We start from the raw sequence: 17,382 nt of genomic DNA, 5'->3' as shown, positions 1-17,382 counted from the left end.
AAGACTTTTGGAAAAGCATTCCAGATGAAGCTGATTGACAGAATGCCTAGAGTGTGCAAAGCTGTCATCAAGGCAAAGGGTGGCTACTTTAAAAAATCCTAAATATATTTTTTGGTTACTACAGGATTCCATGTGTGTTATTTCATAGTTTTACAATGTAGAAAATAGTAAAAAATAAAGAAAAACCCTTGAATGAGTAGAGTTTAGGAAACTCAGTTGGGGGTCTCAATTTACTGTTGAGAGTTAGAATTGTACAATACACAATGTGCAATTTAAATATTTGGTTGTGCAGCAGCAGTTTCTCTTGCTATGTCAGACAGTAACTCAATTAGCCCATCTTACATAACATTTTTTGGATTGGTAAATGTGTTTACATAGCTGGGTGATAGACTATCTACCAACCGGGGAGGCTCCCATTGATTTTGTTAGTCACTCACTCAGATATCATTAAAAAAAACATTTTTTAAAATTTTTATCTCTGCCCAATGGCCAAATGTGTAGAATTGCAGGAAAGGAACTGGCTCTGACTTCATGTGAGGGTATAGATGTAGGTACGTAGTAGAGGTCGACCGATTAATCGGAATGGCCAATTAATTAGGGCCGATTTCAAGCTTTCATAACAATCGGAAATCGGTATTTTTGGACACCGACTTTGCCAATTTTTTACTATATTTTTTTACTCCTTTATTTAATCTTTATTTAACTAGGCAAGTCCGTTAAGAACACATTCTTATTTTCAATGACGGCCGAGGAACGGTGGGTTGACTGCCTCTTTCAGGGGCAGAACTACAGATTTTTACCTTGTCAGCTCAGGGGATTCAATCTTGCAACCTTACAGTTAACTAGTCCAACGCTCGAACCACCTGAATACATTGCACTCCACGAGGAGACTGCCTGTTACGCGAATGCAGTAGAAGCCAAGGTAAGTTGCTAGCTAGCATTAAACGTATCTTATAAAAAACAATCAATCAATCATAATCACTAGTTAACTACACGTGGTTGATGATATTACTAGTTTATCTAGCGTGTCCTGCGTTGCATATAATCGATGCGGTGCGTATCTTTGCTCCAATGTGTACCTAACCATAAACATCAATGCCTTTCTTAAAATCAATAGACAGAAGTATATATTTTTAAACCTGCATATTTAGCTAAAATAAATCCAGGTTAGCAGGCAATATTAACCAGGTGAAATTGTGTCACTTCTCTTGCGTTCATTGCACGCAGAGTCAGTGTATATGCAACAGTTTGGGCCGCCTAATTTGCCAGAATTTTACGTAATTATGACATAACATTGAAGGTTGTGCAATGTAACAGGAATATTTAGACTTATGGATGCCACCGATAAAATACGGAACGGTTCCGTATTTCACTGAAAGAATGAACGTCTTGTTTTCGAGATGATAGTTTCCGGATTCTACCATATTAATGACCTAAGGCTCGTATTTCTGTGTGTTATTATGTTTTAACTAAGTCAATGATTTGATAGAGCAGTCTGACTGAGCGATGGTAGGCACCAGCAGGCTAGTAAGCATTCATTCAAACAGCACTTTTGTGCGTTTTGCCAGCTGTGCTTCAAGCATTACGCTGTTTATGACTTCAAGCCTATCAACTCCCGAGATGAGACTGGTGTAACCAATGTGAAATGGCTAGCTAGTTAGCGGGGTGCAGGCTAATAGCATTTCAAACGTCACTCGCTCTGAGCCTTGGAGTGGTTGTTCCCCTTGCTCTGCATGGGTAACGCTGCTTCGATGGTGGTTGTTGTCGTTGTGTTGCTGGTTCGAGCCCAGGGAGGAACGAGGAGAGGGACGGAAGCTATACCGTTACACTGGCAATACTAGAGTGCCTATAAGAACATCCAATAGTCAAAGGTTAATAAAATACAAATGGTATAGAGAGAAATAGTCCTATAATTCCTATAATAACTACAACCTAAAACTTCTAACCTGGAAATATTGAAGTCTCATGTTAAAAGGAACCACCAGCTTCCATAGGTTCTCATGTTCTGAGAACAAGCTAAACGTTAGCTTTCTTATATAGCACATATTGCCCTTTTACTTTCTTCTCCAACACTTTGTTTTTGCATTATTTAAACCAAATTGAACATGTTTCATTATTTATTTGAGGCTAAATTGATTTTATTGATGTATTATATTAAGTTAAAATAAGTGTTCATTCAGTATTGCTGTAATTGTCATTATTACAAACAAAAAAAAACGTTTTTTTTAAAAGGCCGATTAATAGGTATCAGCTTTTTTTGGTCCTCCAATAATCGCTATCGGTATTGAAAAATCATAGTCGGTCGACCTCTAGTACGTAGACTTGCATGAGGCCCCCACCAAAGTTTCCCCATCCCTGGTCTCGGGCATTGGCGGAACACATGGAATCCAAGATGTCCTCCCCAAACTGGGAAGGGATTCGACAAAGGCATTAAAGACACCCTTCACGTCATCCTCTAGTGAACATAATGAAGTCTAGGAGAGGAGGAGGACAGTATCAACTTATCAAACCATGGTGTGAGACCGCCAGACACTGCTTGAGTGGTCTACTGCCGCCACTGTCATCCTGGTGGGAATACAGGTCCATCCAGTCTGGGTCTCCTGTATCCTGGTCTGTGAACACCAACAGTCTGTTCCATGAAGGGCAGCCAGACGAGGCAGTCCACAGCGGGCCACCCAAAGCCATGTTAGGGGAGGAGATTGCTGGGTTGCTGACAGGGCCAATACTGCTTATTCATGTCCCTGTGGTAATTCCATGTTCCCCTGTCCAGCCTGCCTCCCCTCTCCTCCTCGGTCTTCCAGCCATGTGTGTGAGCCAATCAGAGGATCAGTGCTGGAGGCAGAGATGTCCAAGAGTCTCCAGGCTGCAAAGTGTATACTGTATCACCCTGGCTAGCCTGTTCTCTCTCTCAGACCAGAGACAAAGCGTACACTGTATCACCCTGGCTAGCCTGTTCTCTCAGACCAGAGACAAAGTGTATACTGTATCACCCTGGCTAGCCTGTTCTCTCTCTCAGACCAGAGACAAAGCGTACACTGTATCACCCTGGCTAGCCTGTTCTCTCAGACCAGAGACAAAGTGTATACTGTATCACCCTGGCTAGCCTGTTCTCTCTCTCAGACCAGAGACAAAGTGTATACCGTATCACCCTGGCTAGCCTGTTCTCTCTCTCAGACCAGAGACAAAGTGTATACTGCATCACCCTGGCTAGCCTGTTCTCTCTCTCAGACCAGAGACAAAGTGTATACTGTATCACCCTGGCTAGCCTGTTCTCTCTCTCAGACCAGAGACAAAGTGTATACTGTATCACCCTGGCTAGCCTGTTCTCTCTCTCAGACCAGAGACAAAGTGTATACTGTATCACCCTGGCTAGCCTGTTCTCTCTCTCAGACCAGAGACAAAGTGTATACTGTATAACCCTGGCTAGCCTGTTCTCTCTCTCAGACTAGAGACAAAGTGTATACTGTATAACCCTGGCTAGCCTGTTCTCTCTCTCAGACTAGAGACAAAGTGTATACTGTATCACCCTGGCTAGCCTGTTCTCTCTCTCAGACCAGAGACAAAGTGTATACTGTATCACCCTGGCTAGCCTGTTCTCTCTCTCAGACCAGAGACAAAGTGTACACTGTATCACCCTGGCTAGCCTGTTCTCTCTCTCAGACTAGAGACAAAGTGTATACTGTATCACCCTGGCTAGCCTGTTCTCTCTCTCAGACCAGAGACAAAGTGTATACTGTATCACCCTGGCTAGCCTGTTCTCTCTCTCAGACCAGAGACAAAGTGTATACTGTATCACCCTGGCTAGCCTGTTCTCTCAGACCAGAGACAAAGTGTATACTGTATCACCCTGGCTAGCCTGTTCTCTCTCTCAGACCAGAGACAAAGTGTATACTGTATCACCCTGGCTAGCCTGTTCTCTCTCTCAGACCAGAGACAAAGTGTATACTGTATCACCCTGGCTAGCCTGTTCTCTCTCTCAGACCAGAGACAAAGTGTATACTGTATCACCCTGGCTAGCCTGTTCTCTCTCTCAGACCAGAGACAAAGTGTATACTGTATCACCCTGGCTAGCCTGTTCTCTCTCTCAGACCAGAGACAAAGTGTATACTGTATCACCCTGGCTAGCCTGTTCTCTCAGACCAGAGACAAAGTGTATACTGTATCACCCTGGCTAGCCTGTTCTCTCTCTCAGACCAGAGACAAAGTGTATACCGTATCACCCTGGCTAGCCTGTTCTCTCTCTTAGACCAGAGACAAAGTGTATACTGTATCACCCTGGCTAGCCTGTTCTCTCAGACCAGAGACAAAGTGTATACCGTATCACCCTGGCTAGCCTGTTCTCTCTCTCAGACTAGAGACAAAGTGTACACTGTATCACCCTGGCTAGCCTGTTCTCTCTCTCAGACTAGAGACAAAGTGTATACCGTATCACCCTGGCTAGCCTGTTCTCTCTCTCAGACCAGAGACAAAGTGTACACTGTATCACCCTGGCTAGCCTGTTCTCTCTCTCAGACTAGAGACAAAGTGTATACTGTATCACCCTGGCTAGCCTGTTCTCTCTCTCAGACCAGAGACAAAGTGTATACCGTATCACCCTGGCTAGCCTGTTCTCTCAGACTAGAGACAAAGTGTATACTGTATCACCCTGGCTAGCCTGTTCTCTCTCTCAGACCAGAGACAAAGTGTATACTGTATCACCCTGGCTAGCCTGTTCTCTCAGACCAGAGACAAAGTGTACACTGTATCACCCTGGCTAGCCTGTTCTCTCTCTCAGACCAGAGACAAAGTGTACACTGTATCACCCTGGCTAGCCTGTTCTCTCTCTCAGACTAGAGACAAAGTGTATACTGTATCACCCTGGCTAGCCTGTTCTCTCTCTCAGACCAGAGACAAAGTGTACACTGTATCACCCTGGCTAGCCTGTTCTCTCTCTCAGACCAGAGACAAAGTGTACACTGTATCACCCTGGCTAGCCTGTTCTCTCTCTCAGACCAGAGACAAAGTGTACACTGTATCACCCTGGCTAGCCTGTTCTCTCTCTCAGACCAGAGACAAAGTGTATACTGTATCACCCTGGCTAGCCTGTTCTCTCAGACCAGAGACAAAGTGTATACTGTATCACCCTGGCTAGCCTGTTCTCTCTCTCAGACCAGAGACAAAGTGTATACTGTATCACCCTGGCTAGCCTGTTCTCTCAGACCAGAGACAAAGTGTATACTGTATCACCCTGGCTAGCCTGTTCTCTCTCTCAGACCAGAGACAAAGTGTATACTGTATCACCCTGGCTAGCCTGTTCTCTCTCTCAGACCAGAGACAAAGTGTATACTGTATCACCCTGGCTAGCCTGTTCTCTCTCTCAGACCAGAGACAAAGTGTACACTGTATCACCCTGGCTAGCCTGTTCTCTCTCTCAGACCAGAGACAAAGTGTACACTGTATCACCCTGGCTAGCCTGTTCTCTCTCTCAGACCAGAGACAAAGTGTATACTGTATCACCCTGGCTAGCCTGTTCTCGCAGACCAGAGACAAAGTGTATACTGTATCACCCTGGCTAGCCTGTTCTCTCAGACCAGAGACAAAGTGTATACTGTATCACCCTGGCTAGCCTGTTCTCTCTCTCAGACCAGAGACAAAGTGTATACTGTATCACCCTGGCTAGCCTGTTCTCGCAGACCAGAGACAAAGTGTATACTGTATCACCCTGGCTAGCCTGTTCTCGCAGACCAGAGACAAAGTGTATACTGTATCACCCTGGCTAGCCTGTTCTCTCTCTCAGACCAGAGACAAAGTGTATACTGTATCACCCTGGCTAGCCTGTTCTCTCTCTTAGACCAGAGACAAAGTGTATACTGTATCACCCTGGCTAGCCTGTTCTCGCAGACCAGAGACAAAGTGTATACTGTATCACCCTGGCTAGCCTGTTCTCTCTCTTAGACCAGAGACAAAGTGTATACTGTATCACCCTGGCTAGCCTGTTCTCTCTCTCAGACCAGAGACAAAGTGTATACTGTATCACCCTGGCTAGCCTGTTCTCTCTCTTAGACCAGAGACAAAGTGTATACTGTATCACCCTGGCTAGCCTGTTCTCGCAGACCAGAGACAAAGTGTATACTGTATCACCCTGGCTAGCCTGTTCTCTCTCTTAGACCAGAGACAAAGTGTATACTGTATCACCCTGGCTAGCCTGTTCTCGCAGACCAGAGACAAAGTGTATACTGTATCACCCTGGCTAGCCTGTTCTCTCTCTTAGACCAGAGACAAAGTGTATACTGTATCACCCTGGCTAGCCTGTTCTCTCAGACCAGAGACAAAGTGTATACTGTATAACCCTGGCTAGCCTGTTCTCTCAGACCAGAGACAAAGTGTATACTGTATCACCCTGGCTAGCCTGTTCTCTCTCTCAGACCAGAGACAAAGTGTATACTGTATAACCCTGGCTAGCCTGTTCTCTCAGACCAGAGACAAAGTGTATACTGTATCACCCTGGCTAGCCTGTTCTCTCAGACCAGAGACAAAGTGTATACTGTATAACCCTGGCTAGCCTGTTCTCTCAGACCAGAGACAAAGTGTATACTGTATCACCCTGGCTAGCCTGTTCTCTCTCTCAGACCAGAGACAAAGTGTATACTGTATCACCCTGGCTAGCCTGTTCTCTCTCTCAGACTAGAGACAAAGTGTATACCGTATCACCCTGGCTAGCCTGTTCTCTCTCTCAGACCAGAGACAAAGTGTATACTGTATCACCCTGGCTAGCCTGTTCTCTCTCTCAGACCAGAGACAAAGTGTACACTGCATCACCCTGGCTAGCCTGTTCTCTCTCTCAGACCAGAGACAAAGTGTATACTGTATCACCCTGGCTAGCCTGTTCTCTCTCTTAGACCAGAGACAATGTGTATACTGTATCACCCTGGCTAGCCTGTTCTCTCTCTCAGACCAGAGACAAAGTGTATACTGTATCACCCTGGCTAGCCTGTTCTCTCTCTTAGACCAGAGACAAAGTGTATACTGTATCACCCTGGCTAGCCTGTTCTCTCTCTCAGACCAGAGACAAAGTGTATACTGTATCACCCTGGCTAGCCTGTTCTCTCTCTCAGACCAGAGACAAAGTGTATACTGTATCACCCTGGCTAGCCTGTTCTCTCTCTCAGACCAGAGACAAAGTGTATACTGTATCACCCTGGCTAGCCTGTTCTCTCTCTTAGACCAGAGACAAAGTGTATACTGTATCACCCTGGCTAGCCTGTTCTCTCTCTCAGACCAGAGACAAAGTGTATACTGTATCACCCTGGCTAGCCTGTTCTCTCTCTCAGACCAGAGACAAAGTGTATACTGTATCACCCTGGCTAGCCTGTTCTCGCAGACCAGAGACAAAGTGTATACTGTATCACCCTGGCTAGCCTGTTCTCTCTCTCAGACCAGAGACAAAGTGTATACTGTATCACCCTGGCTAGCCTGTTCTCTCTCTCAGACCAGAGACAAAGTGTATACTGTATCACCCTGGCTAGCCTGTTCTCGCAGACCAGAGACAAAGTGTATACTGTATCACCCTGGCTAGCCTGTTCTCTCTCTTAGACCAGAGACAAAGTGTATACTGTATCACCCTGGCTAGCCTGTTCTCGCAGACCAGAGACAAAGTGTATACTGTATAACCCTGGCTAGCCTGTTCTCTCAGACCAGAGACAAAGTGTATACCGTATCACCCTGGCTAGCCTGTTCTCTCTCTCAGACCAGAGACAAAGTGTATACTGTATCACCCTGGCTAGCCTGTTCTCTCTCTCAGACCAGAGACAAAGTGTATACCGTATCACCCTGGCTAGCCTGTTCTCTCTCTCAGACCAGAGACAAAGTGTACACTGTATCACCCTGGCTAGCCTGTTCTCTCTCTCAGACCAGAGACAAAGTGTATACTGTATCACCCTGGCTAGCCTGTTCTCTCTCTCAGACCAGAGACAAAGTGTATACTGTATCACCCTGGCTAGCCTGTTCTCTCTCTCAGACCAGAGACAAAGTGTATACTGTACCACCCTGGCTAGCCTGTTCTCGCAGACCAGAGACAAAGTGTATACTGTATCACCCTGGCTAGCCTGTTCTCTCTCTTAGACCAGAGACAAAGTGTATACTGTATCACCCTGGCTAGCCTGTTCTCGCAGACCAGAGACAAAGTGTATACTGTATAACCCTGGCTAGCCTGTTCTCTCAGACCAGAGACAAAGTGTATACCGTATCACCCTGGCTAGCCTGTTCTCTCTCTCAGACCAGAGACAAAGTGTATACTGTATCACCCTGGCTAGCCTGTTCTCTCAGACCAGAGACAAAGTGTATACTGTATAACCCTGGCTAGCCTGTTCTCTCTCTCAGACCAGAGACAAAGTGTATACTGTATCACCCTGGCTAGCCTGTTCTCTCTCTCAGACCAGAGACAAAGTGTACACTGTATCACCCTGGCTAGCCTGTTCTCTCTCTCAGACCAGAGACAAAGTGTATACTGTATCACCCTGGCTAGCCTGTTCTCTCTCTCAGACCAGAGACAAAGTGTACACTGTATCACCCTGGCTAGCCTGTTCTCTCTCTCAGACCAGAGACAAAGTGTATACTGTATCACCCTGGCTAGCCTGTTCTCTCTCTCAGACCAGAGACAAAGTGTACACTGTATCACCCTGGCTAGCCTGTTCTCTCTCTTAGACCAGAGACAAAGTGTATACTGTATCACCCTGGCTAGCCTGTTCTCTCTCTCAGACCAGAGACAAAGTGTATACTGTATCACCCTGGCTAGCCTGTTCTCTCTCTCAGACCAGAGACAAAGTGTATACTGTATAACCCTGGCTAGCCTGTTCTCTCTCTCAGACCAGAGACAAAGTGTATACTGTATCACCCTGGCTAGCCTGTTCTCTCTCTCAGACCAGAGACAAAGTGTATACTGTATCACCCTGGCTAGCCTGTTCTCTCAGACCAGAGACAAAGTGTATACTGTATAACCCTGGCTAGCCTGTTCTCTCTCTCAGACCAGAGACAAAGTGTATACTGTATCACCCTGGCTAGCCTGTTCTCTCTCTCAGACCAGAGACAAAGTGTACACTGTATCACCCTGGCTAGCCTGTTCTCTCTCTCAGACCAGAGACAAAGTGTATACTGTATCACCCTGGCTAGCCTGTTCTCGCAGACCAGAGACAAAGTGTATACTGTATCACCCTGGCTAGCCTGTTCTCTCTCTCAGACCAGAGACAAAGTGTATACTGTATCACCCTGGCTAGCCTGTTCTCTCTCTCAGACCAGAGACAAAGTGTATACTGTATCACCCTGGCTAGCCTGTTCTCGCAGACCAGAGACAAAGTGTATACTGTATCACCCTGGCTAGCCTGTTCTCTCTCTTAGACCAGAGACAAAGTGTATACTGTATCACCCTGGCTAGCCTGTTCTCGCAGACCAGAGACAAAGTGTATACTGTATAACCCTGGCTAGCCTGTTCTCTCAGACCAGAGACAAAGTGTATACCGTATCACCCTGGCTAGCCTGTTCTCTCTCTCAGACCAGAGACAAAGTGTATACTGTATCACCCTGGCTAGCCTGTTCTCTCTCTCAGACCAGAGACAAAGTGTATACCGTATCACCCTGGCTAGCCTGTTCTCTCTCTCAGACCAGAGACAAAGTGTACACTGTATCACCCTGGCTAGCCTGTTCTCTCTCTCAGACCAGAGACAAAGTGTATACTGTATCACCCTGGCTAGCCTGTTCTCTCTCTCAGACCAGAGACAAAGTGTATACTGTATCACCCTGGCTAGCCTGTTCTCGCAGACCAGAGACAAAGTGTATACTGTATCACCCTGGCTAGCCTGTTCTCTCTCTTAGACCAGAGACAAAGTGTATACTGTATCACCCTGGCTAGCCTGTTCTCGCAGACCAGAGACAAAGTGTATACTGTATAACCCTGGCTAGCCTGTTCTCTCAGACCAGAGACAAAGTGTATACCGTATCACCCTGGCTAGCCTGTTCTCTCTCTCAGACCAGAGACAAAGTGTATACTGTATCACCCTGGCTAGCCTGTTCTCTCAGACCAGAGACAAAGTGTATACTGTATAACCCTGGCTAGCCTGTTCTCTCTCTCAGACCAGAGACAAAGTGTATACTGTATCACCCTGGCTAGCCTGTTCTCTCTCTCAGACCAGAGACAAAGTGTACACTGTATCACCCTGGCTAGCCTGTTCTCTCTCTCAGACCAGAGACAAAGTGTATACTGTATCACCCTGGCTAGCCTGTTCTCTCTCTCAGACCAGAGACAAAGTGTACACTGTATCACCCTGGCTAGCCTGTTCTCTCTCTCAGACCAGAGACAAAGTGTATACTGTATCACCCTGGCTAGCCTGTTCTCTCTCTCAGACCAGAGACAAAGTGTACACTGTATCACCCTGGCTAGCCTGTTCTCTCTCTTAGACCAGAGACAAAGTGTATACTGTATCACCCTGGCTAGCCTGTTCTCTCTCTCAGACCAGAGACAAAGTGTATACTGTATCACCCTGGCTAGCCTGTTCTCTCTCTCAGACCAGAGACAAAGTGTATACTGTATAACCCTGGCTAGCCTGTTCTCTCTCTCAGACCAGAGACAAAGTGTATACTGTATCACCCTGGCTAGCCTGTTCTCTCTCTCAGACCAGAGACAAAGTGTACACTGTATCACCCTGGCTAGCCTGTTCTCTCTCTCAGACCAGAGACAAAGTGTATACTGTATCACCCTGGCTAGCCTGTTCTCTCTCTCAGACCAGAGACAAAGTGTATACTGTATCACCCTGGCTAGCCTGTTCTCTCAGACCAGAGACAAAGTGTATACTGTATCACCCTGGCTAGCCTGTTCTCTCAGACCAGAGACAAAGTGTATACTGTATCACCCTGGCTAGCCTGTTCTCTCAGACCAGAGACAAAGTGTATACTGTATCACCCTGGCTAGCCTGTTCTCTCAGACCAGAGACAAAGTGTATACTGTATCACCCTGGCTAGCCTGTTCTCTCAGACCAGAGACAAAGTGTACACTGCATCACCCTGGCTAGCCTGTTCTCTCTCTCAGACCAGAGACAAAGTGTATACTGTATCACCCTGGCTAGCCTGTTCTCTCTCTCAGACCAGAGACAAAGTGTATACTGTATCACCCTGGCTAGCCTGTTCTCTCTCTCAGACCAGAGACAAAGTGTATACTGTATCACCCTGGCTAGCCTGTTCTCTCAGACCAGAGACAAAGTGTATACTGTATCACCCTGGCTAGCCTGTTCTCTCAGACCAGAGACAAAGTGTATACTGTATCACCCTGGCTAGCCTGTTCTCTCTCTCAGACCAGAGACAAAGTGTATACTGTATCACCCTGGCTAGCCTGTTCTCTCTCTCAGACCAGAGACAAAGTGTATACTGTATCACCCTGGCTAGCCTGTTCTCTCTCTCAGACCAGAGACAAAGTGTATACTGTATCACCCTGGCTAGCCTGTTCTCTCTCTCAGACCAGAGACAACGTGTATACTGTATCACCCTGGCTAGCCTGTTCTCTCTCTCAGACCAGAGACAAAGTGTATACTGTATCACCCTGGCTAGCCTGTTCTCTCTCTCAGACCAGAGACAAAGTGTATACTGTATCACCCTGGCTAGCCTGTTCTCTCTCTCAGACCAGAGACAAAGTGTATACTGTATAACCCTGGCTAGCCTGTTCTCTCTCTCAGACTAGAGACAAAGTGTATACTGTATCACCCTGGCTAGCCTGTTCTCTCTCTCAGACCAGAGACAAAGTGTATACTGTATCACCCTGGCTAGCCTGTTCTCTCTCTCAGACCAGAGACAAAGTGTATACTGTATCACCCTGGCTAGCCTGTTCTCTCTCTCAGACCAGAGACAAAGTGTATACTGTATCACCCTGGCTAGCCTGTTCTCTCTCTCAGACTAGAGACAAAGTGTATACTGTATCACCCTGACTAGCCTGTTCTCTCAGACTAGAGACAAAGTGTATACTGTATCACCCTGGCTAGCCTGTTCTCTCTCTCAGACTAGAGACAAAGTGTATACTGTATCACCCTGGCTAGCCTGTTCTCTCTCTCAGACCAGAGACAAAGTGTATACTGTATCACCCTGGCTAGCCTGTTCTCTCTCTCAGACCAGAGACAAAGTGTATACTGTATCACCCTGGCTAGCCTGTTCTCTCTCTCAGACCAGAGACAAAGTGTATACTGTATCACCCTGGCTAGCCTGTTCTCTCTCTCAGACCAGAGACAAAGTGTATACTGTATCACCCTGGCTAGCCTGTTCTCTCTCTCAGACCAGAGACAAAGTGTATACTGTATCACCCTGGCTAGCCTGTTCTCTCTCTCAGACCAGAGACAAAGTGTATACTGTATCACCCTGGCTAGCCTGTTCTCTCTCTCAGACCAGAGACAAAGTGTATACTGTATCACCCTGGCTAGCCTGTTCTCTCTCTCAGACCAGAGACAAAGTGTATACTGTATCACCCTGGCTAGCCTGTTCTCTCTCTCAGACCAGAGACAAAGTGTATACTGTATCACCCTGGCTAGCCTGTTCTCTCTCTTAGACCAGAGACAAAGTGTATACTGTATCACCCTGGCTAGCCTGTTCTCTCAGACCAGAGACAAAGTGTATACCGTATCACCCTGGCTAGCCTGTTCTCTCTCTCAGACCAGAGACAAAGTATATACTGTATCACCCTGGCTAGCCTGTTCTCTCTCTCAGACTAGAGACAAAGTGTATACTGTATCACCCTGGCTAGCCTGTTCTCTCTCTCAGACCAGAGACAAAGTGTATACTGTATCACCCTGGCTAGCCTGTTCTCTCAGACTAGAGACAAAGTGTATACTGTATCACCCTGGCTAGCCTGTTCTCTCTCTCAGACCAGAGACAAAGTGTACACTGTATCACCCTGGCTAGCCTGTTCTCTCTCTCAGACCAGAGACAAAGTGTACACTGTATCACCCTGGCTAGCCTGTTCTCTCTCTCAGACCAGAGACAAAGTGTATACTGTATCACCCTGGCTAGCCTGTTCTCTCTCTCAGACCAGAGACAAAGTGTATACTGTATCACCCTGGCTAGCCTGTTCTCTCTCTCAGACCAGAGACAAAGTGTATACTGTATCACCCTGGCTAGCCTGTTCTCTCTCTCAGACCAGAGACAAAGTGTATACTGTATCACCCTGGCTAGCCTGTTCTCTCTCTCAGACTAGAGACAAAGTGTACACTGTATCACCCTGGCTAGCCTGTTCTCTCTCTCAGACCAGAGACAAAGTGTATACTGTATCACCCTGGCTAGCCTGTTCTCTCTCTCAGACCAGAGACAAAGTGTACACTGTATCACCCTGGCTAGCCTGTTCTCTCTCTCAGACCAGAGACAAAGTGTATACTGTATCACCCTGGCTAGCCTGTTCTCTCAGACCAGAGACAAAGTGTACACTGTATCACCCTGGCTAGCCTGTTCTCTCAGACCAGAGACAAAGTGTACACTGTATCACCCTGGCTAGCCTGTTCTCTCAGACCAGAGACAAAGTGTACACTGTATCACCCTGGCTAGCCTGTTCTCTCAGACCAGAGACAAAGTGTACACTGTATCACCCTGGCTAGCCTGTTCTCTCTCTCAGACCAGAGACAAAGTGTACACTGCATCACCCTGGCTAGCCTGTTCTCTCAGACTAGAGACAAAGTGTATACTGTATCACCCTGGCTAGCCTGTTCTCTCTCTCAGACTAGACAAAGTGTACACTGTATCACCCTGGCTAGCCTGTTCTCTCTCTCAGACCAGAGACAAAGTGTATACTGTATCACCCTGGCTAGCCTGTTCTCTCTCTCAGACTAGAGACAAAGTGTACACTGTATCACCCTGGCTAGCCTGTTCTCTCTCTCAGACCAGAGACAAAGTGTATACTGTATCACCCTGGCTAGCCTGTTCTCTCTCTCAGACCAGAGACAAAGTGTACACTGTATCACCCTGGCTAGCCTGTTCTCTCTCTCAGACCAGAGACAAAGTGTATACTGTATCACCCTGGCTAGCCTGTTCTCGCAGACCAGAGACAAAGTGTATACTGTATCACCCTGGCTAGCCTGTTCTCTCTCTCAGACCAGAGACAAAGTGTATACTGTATCACCCTGGCTAGCCTGTTCTCTCTCTCAGACCAGAGACAAAGTGTATACTGTATCACCCTGGCTAGCCTGTTCTCTCTCTCAGACCAGAGACAAAGTGTATACTGTATCACCCTGGCTAGCCTGTTCTCTCTCTCAGACCAGAGACAAAGTGTATACTGTATCACCCTGGCTAGCCTGTTCTCTCTCTCAGACCAGAGACAAAGTGTATACTGTATCACCCTGGCTAGCCTGTTCTCTCTCTCAGACCAGAGACAAAGTGTATACTGTATCACCCTGGCTAGCCTGTTCTCTCTCTCAGACCAGAGACAAAGTGTATACTGTATCACCCTGGCTAGCCTGTTCTCTCTCTTAGACCAGAGACAAAGTGTATACTGTATCACCCTGGCTAGCCTGTTCTCTCAGACCAGAGACAAAGTGTATACCGTATCACCCTGGCTAGCCTGTTCTCTCTCTCAGACCAGAGACAAAGTATATACTGTATCACCCTGGCTAGCCTGTTCTCTCTCTCAGACTAGAGACAAAGTGTATACTGTATCACCCTGGCTAGCCTGTTCTCTCTCTCAGACCAGAGACAAAGTGTATACTGTATCACCCTGGCTAGCCTGTTCTCTCAGACTAGAGACAAAGTGTATACTGTATCACCCTGGCTAGCCTGTTCTCTCTCTCAGACCAGAGACAAAGTGTACACTGTATCACCCTGGCTAGCCTGTTCTCTCTCTCAGACCAGAGACAAAGTGTACACTGTATCACCCTGGCTAGCCTGTTCTCTCTCTCAGACCAGAGACAAAGTGTATACTGTATCACCCTGGCTAGCCTGTTCTCTCTCTCAGACCAGAGACAAAGTGTATACTGTATCACCCTGGCTAGCCTGTTCTCTCTCTCAGACTAGAGACAAAGTGTACACTGTATCACCCTGGCTAGCCTGTTCTCTCTCTCAGACCAGAGACAAAGTGTATACTGTATCACCCTGGCTAGCCTGTTCTCTCTCTCAGACCAGAGACAAAGTGTACACTGTATCACCCTGGCTAGCCTGTTCTCTCTCTCAGACCAGAGACAAAGTGTATACTGTATCACCCTGGCTAGCCTGTTCTCTCAGACCAGAGACAAAGTGTACACTGTATCACCCTGGCTAGCCTGTTCTCTCAGACCAGAGACAAAGTGTACACTGTATCACCCTGGCTAGCCTGTTCTCTCAGACCAGAGACAAAGTGTACACTGTATCACCCTGGCTAGCCTGTTCTCTCAGACCAGAGACAAAGTGTACACTGTATCACCCTGGCTAGCCTGTTCTCTCTCTCAGACCAGAGACAAAGTGTACACTGCATCACCCTGGCTAGCCTGTTCTCTCAGACTAGAGACAAAGTGTATACTGTATCACCCTGGCTAGCCTGTTCTCTCTCTCAGACTAGACAAAGTGTACACTGTATCACCCTGGCTAGCCTGTTCTCTCTCTCAGACCAGAGACAAAGTGTATACTGTATCACCCTGGCTAGCCTGTTCTCTCTCTCAGACTAGAGACAAAGTGTACACTGTATCACCCTGGCTAGCCTGTTCTCTCTCTCAGACCAGAGACAAAGTGTATACTGTATCACCCTGGCTAGCCTGTTCTCTCTCTCAGACCAGAGACAAAGTGTATACTGTATCACCCTGGCTAGCCTGTTCTCTCTCTCAGACTAGAGACAAAGTGTATACTGTATCACCCTGGCTAGCCTGTTCTCTCTCTCAGACCAGAGACAAAGTGTATACTGTATCACCCTGGCTAGCCTGTTCTCTCTCTCAGACTAGAGACAAAGTGTACACTGTATCACCCTGGCTAGCCTGTTCTCTCTCTCAGACTAGAGACAAAGTGTACACTGTATCACCCTGGCTAGCCTGTTCTCTCTCTCAGACTAGAGACAAAGTGTACACTGTATCACCCTGGCTAGCCTGTTCTCTCTCTCAGACCAGAGACAAAGTGTATACTGTATCACCCTGGCTAGCCTGTTCTCTCTCTCAGACCAGAGACAAAGTGTACACTGTATCACCCTGGCTAGCCTGTTCTCTCTCTCAGACTAGAGACAAAGTGTATACTGTATCACCCTGGCTAGCCTGTTCTCTCTCTCAGACCAGAGACAAAGTGTATACTGTATCACCCTGGCTAGCCTGTTCTCTCTCTCAGACTAGAGACAAAGTGTATACTGCATCACCCTGGCTAGCCTGTTCTCTCTCTCAGACCAGAGACAAAGTGTATACTGTATCACCCTGGCTAGCCTGTTCTCTCAGACCAGAGACAAAGTGTACACTGTATCACCCTGGCTAGCCTGTTCTCTCTCTCAGACCAGAGACAAAGTGTACACTGCATCACCCTGGCTAGCCTGTTCTCTCTCTCAGACCAGAGACAAAGTGTACACTGTATCACCCTGGCTAGCCTGTTCTCTCTCTCAGACCAGAGACAAAGTGTACACTGTATCACCCTGGCTAGCCTGTTCTCTCTCTCAGACTAGAGACAAAGTGTACACTGTATCACCCTGGCTAGCCTGTTCTCTCTCTCAGACTAGAGACAAAGTGTATACTGTATCACCCTGGCTAGCCTGTTCTCTCTCTCAGACTAGAGACAAAGTGTATACTGTATCACCCTGGCTAGCCTGTTCTCTCTCTCAGACTAGAGACAAAGTGTACACTGTATCACCCTGGCTAGCCTGTTCTCTCTCTCAGACTAGAGACAAAGTGTATACTGTATCACCCTGGCTAGCCTGTTCTCTCTCTCAGACTAGAGACAAAGTGTACACTGTATCACCCTGGCTAGCCTGTTCTCTCTCTCAGACCAGAGACAAAGTGTATACTGCATCACCCTGGCTAGCCTGTTCTCTCAGACTAGAGACAAAGTGTATACTGTATCACCCTGGCTAGCCTGTTCTCTCTCTCAGACCAGAGACAAAGTGTATACTGTATCACCCTGGCTAGCCTGTTCTCTCTCTCAGACTAGAGACAAAGTGTATACTGTATAACCCTGGCTAGCCTGTTCTCTCTCTCAGACTAGAGACAAAGTGTATACTGTATCACCCTGGCTAGCCTGTTCTCTCTCTCAGACCAGAGACAAAGTGTATACTGTATAACCCTGGCTAGCCTGTTCTCTCTCTCAGACCAGAGACAAAGTGTATACTGTATCACCCTGGCTAGCCTGTTCTCTCTCTCAGACCAGAGACAAAGTGTATACTGTATCACCCTGGCTAGCCTGTTCTCTCTCTCAGACCAGAGACAAAGGGCAACAAAAGTTGGTCATCAATAA

General features: G+C 47.0%; 1 pseudogene; it reads right to left on the bottom strand.

The window, feature by feature from the left end:
• Nucleotides 1-2,292: 2,292 nt before the first annotated feature.
• Nucleotides 2,293-17,382, bottom strand: part of LOC118373935 (mitochondrial import inner membrane translocase subunit TIM44-like) — a 28,314-nt pseudogene continuing 13,224 nt past the window's right edge.

This window comes from Oncorhynchus keta, chromosome 22 (genome assembly GCF_023373465.1).
Source record: "Oncorhynchus keta strain PuntledgeMale-10-30-2019 chromosome 22, Oket_V2, whole genome shotgun sequence".
Classification (NCBI taxonomy): Eukaryota; Metazoa; Chordata; class Actinopteri; order Salmoniformes; family Salmonidae; genus Oncorhynchus; species Oncorhynchus keta.
This window is presented reverse-complemented; position numbering and strand designations above follow the sequence as displayed.